Source organism: Strongylocentrotus purpuratus, unplaced genomic scaffold, assembly GCF_000002235.5.
Source record: "Strongylocentrotus purpuratus isolate Spur 01 unplaced genomic scaffold, Spur_5.0 spur5_scaffold_17, whole genome shotgun sequence".
Classification (NCBI taxonomy): domain Eukaryota; kingdom Metazoa; phylum Echinodermata; class Echinoidea; order Camarodonta; family Strongylocentrotidae; genus Strongylocentrotus; species Strongylocentrotus purpuratus.
In genome coordinates, this window is record NW_022145602.1 from 11,718,951 (window position 1) to 11,724,950 (window position 6,000).

The window sequence follows — 6,000 nt, forward strand, 5'->3', positions numbered from 1 at the left end:
TTTCTCTCTCCCCCTCTTCCCCTCCGTCTCTCAATCTCTCTCTTGCTCTTTTTATATAATAACAAAATTGTATTATAGATTATCTGTGGTGATCTCAGCTCCAGGATGAGGAAAGAAAGATCATGGGATTACAAAATAACAGGAAATAACACCCATTTCGCATTCGAATATACTTAACTTATTTTAGAGCATGTACATGGCACAAATGTAAACGAAATGTTGCATTAAACTTCATGAATCTGAGCGCCGTTTTGCTAGTCTCTTGGAATCATTTGTATCATTACTGTTGATTTTAATTAATACTAATGTTATTTAAAAAATAATCAAAATTGCTTTACACGTTAAAAAAGTCTATCTATTGGACAATAAACTTGTTGAATAAAATATTGTTGACCACTGCTGTGGTAAAATATTTATACTTAAATACGGATACATATAATAAAGGAGACGCATTAAATATAAAGTGATTTCACACGACAAAAAACGCATATCGCCCCAACCCTCACAGACACCACCAACCCAACACGTCCGCATACACGCATAGATGATAAAAGCACTCAAGAACTCTCTCCATCCGTTGCAAATTCTGACGTTTAGACGTTTCAACACTTAAGTCGAAAATCGTTGCTGTTAAATGTGTAATTGGTATACCTATGCATCTTGAATCCTTTGCTCCCAATCGTTCTCGTTTGATACTCTACGTCTGGGAGAACGGATAAGATAGATTGCAGTGGAAGAAAGATATTTCTTCCTTTACTAAATATGTGTTTTCTATCCATATAATTAGATATCTGCTCCCCGGCTTCTTGCAAGCATTGAGTATCAAAATTCATTTCGGTTATCTTAATTTCATATGAGATGACATTGAGGCTATCGCGGCATTGTCTCAATTAAAAGCTTTGATGCATACAACACACAAAATATGACGGACAAGTTTGAAAATTCATGGATACCATTGACCACATTAAAGGTACTATGTCCTATTTACAGGCCCCCAAAAATGAAAAGGTTAAATTCCAACGGCATACATACATATAAATATTTATATAGCGCTTTTACACAAACATGCTCAAAGCGCTTTACATTAAAAAAAAAACACAGAATAATTATATGCTCTCCAAGTGCATTACACTCTTAAAATAACAATTACAAAGAAAACAAATGAGTTTTTAGATTTCTCTTAAATAATGCGACTCAAGTGCAGGAACGAATGCTTAATGGGAGACTATTCCAAATAGTGGGACCAGAAAAATTACATTTTGTTGACCCTTCTTCGAATTGATGCGAGGGATTTGCAATACCAATCTAGAACTTCTCTCAAAACGACATGGCATGAAAACGGCTTTTAGTGTGAAAATAATGACCATTAGTTGTCGAATCGACTTAAGTGATCGCAATTACCTAAGTAATAATCTGATTTCAGACCCTTTTATCGAATGGTCGTACATTTAGTGCTGAACAAATATTCAATCAGTTTAATTTGGGCCATTGCAAGAACTGGGTTATTGTTGAAGAAAAATGATCATGTACCCTTTACAGCTTATTTTATGTATGCTATTACCAAAGAAAAGAGATGTTAGTCAGTGACTTAATAGTGTCTGACAGTGAAGTCTAGAAGGTAAACGGGTTCCTTGCATAATTTGTATATTAGGAAACTGCTAAAATTTAAATTTCACAGAAATGACATACGTGACAAATTCATAATTCCTGCGAAGTTTTACAGAATATAATGTTGGCTGCAAAAGGGACATAGTACCATAAAGGGATTGGGTAGCTTTGTCTCAGATTCGGAAACGAAACTAAATTTCAAAATCAAAGGGATCAGTGTGGGTTATTTGGAAACGTGGAGGGGCACGATTTTCATGAAAGGAAACATATGTACATTGTTTGGAAAATACATTTTGAGTCCTTTGTAAATCAAAAGAGTCGTATTGAATGATTGGATATAATTCCATGCACAATCGTGTCATGACAACCCACACTGTGTCATTAAAGCACATTTGTACAGACTTCACACGTAAATCCCATACATGATTCTGCGTGGCATTCTATGAGTTATTTTGTCTTGGATTCCCCTTTTGATAATGTGGTGCCTTTTTGTTGGCATCGCTTGAAATACTAAACTGTATGTACTATTGTACATGAGTACACTCCATAAATTATAATCTCTCTGTTATTCAGCTCGTGACAAAATAAAAAAATAATTAAGTAAAAGAGGCTCGTGGCTTATCTATTTACAAATAGCTAGACAAAATGTTGAACTCTTGTATGTAACACACCCACTTTCATTTTTACAGGGATTTTTTTTATTGACCCTTTATACTTTGAAACTGGACATACAATTTATAAAAATGTAACTGTGACTGATTCCCTAATAATGTACCCCAAAAACCGCTGGATAGAGATATAAACGGCATACAGCAACAGGGTGTGACGTTCAATATCAATATTAACAGTAATGATACAAATTATTCAAAGAGACTAGCAGAAGCGGCGCTCAGATTCATGAAGTTGTATTAACATTTCTTTTACATTCGTGCCATGTATGTTCTAAAACAAGTTAAGTATTTGCGAAAGGATGTGGTTGTTATTTCCTGTTATTTTGAACTCTCATGATCTTTCTTTCTACATCCGGGAGCAGAGATCACCTCGCTGTAATATAATGTTTCAATTATATAAAAAAAGAAAGGGAGAGGATGAGAGACGGAGGGGAAGAGTGGGAGAGAGAGAGAGAGAGAGAGAGAGGGGAAGGGGAGAGGGGGAGGACGGGAGAGGGGGAAAGAGAGATAGTATATAGCACATCGACATGATTTTGATCCCGGGGCCTCACAGTTACGAGGCCATTGCTTTGTTACTGAATCAAGACTGTACGCAGCGGGGGCTAGCGTAGGGGGCACCCCCACAAATAAAAACAAACAAAGAAAATGCAATGAATTATCAATGAATCATTGCATTTCCCCCGGTCCCCAAAATGCAAAAAAAAAAATCATCTGTACGGTCATGTATTATGCTTCAAGGCATGGTCACACAGAGGATTGTTTATGTTGAGGATTGGGGCAAAATGCTATGAATTATTGATAATTTATTGCATTTTCTTTTTATATTTTTTTTATTTTTGGCGGGCTGTTCAATCAGGGAAAGGTTATGTAAATATATATTTCATTATTTTGCAGACTTGAAAGAGAAAGGTGTGCCCATACAACAACGACAAAGTTGACAACTTAATTCATCACTTTCTTGGACGCAAATGATAAATTAAATTATCAGACACTAAAAAATCATCTTTGTGGTAAAAAATACCAAAAAGAAAATTCATATATCTATTACCGTTTTGAAAACAGAAGCCAACAAAATAAGTCATTTTTGCCTATTTAATATGCGCATATGTATTCAAATCAAAACCGAACATGATACATCGGTCAAACCTATGTATATCAGACAGGTATGGGTATATATTTCATTTGAAATTTTTAAAAATCATGAATATTCATCAAATATGCAAAAACTAGGTCATTTCAGCTAATTATATATTCGCGCACTCATTATGCAAATTAGTAAAGTCAAACTGCTCATTTTGGGGGCATTTTTTAAATCATATATTCATAGATCATATTTACACCAAATATTAACCTTACATTCCAAATATTTTTGCAATGCCAATAAAATATGGCGATGGAAATTACTTGGATCACCGTCACAGCTATTTCCTCATATGTTTCACAAATAATTCAGACAAACCGATCATTTGATAAGAATTTTTTGACTTTCAGCTACATCACAGTATATTTGTCTTTTTCAAAGATGTCAGATTTGAGGATTTATGAAGATTTTCCGAGATACCATTCAACAGACCATAACATTCAAAAGAGACTGAATTTTAGAGTGACAACAATTTTAGTGACCCTAGTACAGTTGTAGCTACCTTAAGTGTAAAATACAAATTAATTTAATGAGTGAAACACATGAGGATATTGCATCTTTGTAGGGGAGTTTTATACATTGAGGTGCGTTTTCACCACGCAGAATAGCAGCGCGAGTCAATGGGCGATCAGCGGGCCATGTCACACATGGCTGAAAAGACAATATTCTAATTAGATAATTAACATATTTTCCATATTCCTTTAACAATGAAACTACACAGAATTTTAGTTAAAGGTATTTAAATACATTTACAAAAATTGTTATTTCTACCAACTGACTGCTGTTGTGTGTGTGTGTTCGCGGGGCAGACTGTTTGCACAGGCAGTGTTATCACCCTAGTATAAGGCCAAAAAATAGCTTTTGTTCAGACACATCTTTAAAAATGTATTAAATTATTGTTAAATCTTACACATGAAAGTTTTGTTGTTGTTTTTGCACTGACATGGACAATGAATGAGTTAAAATTCTCTCCCTTTTTTTTACAAATAATGTCACCTAGATTTAAAGGTAAACACCAGTATTGGAAATGCCCCAATTTCAAAAAATGAAATGGATGCTCTTTATTACCAATCATGTGAAAGAATATGTTTTGACTTATCCATGATGATAAACATTTTGCCGGGAAACCGCCTACTAATTGATCTATTTGGTAAATTAGTTTATCTATTGGACTGTGAGAGATAAACGCACGTGTCGCGCACGTCTGCGTAGTCCCATATACATCTTTCTGTGTACAATGCTTGTAACTTAACCGAGACTGGGCCAAATTTCTTATCATTTTGATGATTCCAGAACCTTGCAGTTCACACCAATACTTATATGCTAGATGATCAACCTTTTCTGATCGATTCCACAACATTTCTTTTACAATGCAATTCATAACTGGTCTTCATCTTTAACAACTTAGCTGCAATGACCCTAAAATGAGTTTACATGGATTTAAAACATTGACTTTGAATAATCTCAAGTTTTCAAAAATAAAAATAAAAATATAAAATATCATCCTCTCCACCTCCAGCCATTTTTCCTGCCATACAACCGCACCTAGTGGTGAGTTGAAGAAGGTCTTTAGGATTTCCCTCTGCTTTTCATCTGATCGACATTCCGTTCCGGTTGGGGGGGGGGTTAGGTCATCTATAAGGATTTTTTTAACCCCCCCCCCCTCCCCTGCGTATGCGCCCGTATATATTTATATATATATATGCGTGAGGGTCAAGTCATAGCTCAAATTGTGATCACTCTGGACCCTTATAGTAATATACATCGCGATCACAATCGTGATAAACGTATTTGAAGGTATCCGATCGTATCTGCACGTACCCGATCGTGATGATCGTGTCACATCGAGACCCAATCGTGGGCTCAATCGGGACAATCATATCGGAACGTAAATGATCGTATCTGAACGGGAGACCAGATCGTGTCACCTGAAAATGGCCAATCGTGGGGTTCGTAACGGATTGCACGACAGTGGGGACACCCCCATCTCGTTCTCGTTTGATACTACGTTAGGGAGACACGAACTTACTGGATTAACAGGTTGATGCTATTACCGATTTTATTAACTTTTGTGTTGAACTTACAATATCATGTAAAGTAATAAAGGTCTTCCCTAACACCAAACCATGGTTCACAAAAGAGTTAAGGGATTTGATCAAACAAAAAAGGATTGCAGTATCTCAAGGTAACGATGTACTCAAGAAAGAGTTACAGAAAAAGATCGAACCACTAATTGTACATTGTAAGAAGGTTCAGAGAGACAGAATTAAAAGAGCTTTCAAGATAATGATACTAGATCTGCTTGGAAAACTATGCAAAACCTAACAGGGTATAGGCAAAAGAAAAGCCAACTAAATGTGCAGTCAAAAGAGTTTGTTGAAGAGCTTAACGAATACTATTGCAGGTTTGATGACGAAAATGTTAGGAGTATGAATGAAGATACAGTGGCTACCTTACACAGTAACGTTAACGATGATAATAGGGAGAACACCCTCTGTGTAACAGAGCACGCCGGAGAAAGATGTTTGCCCACCTTGTAGTGAATAAATCTGCAGACCCGGAGAACATCAGTAATAAAGT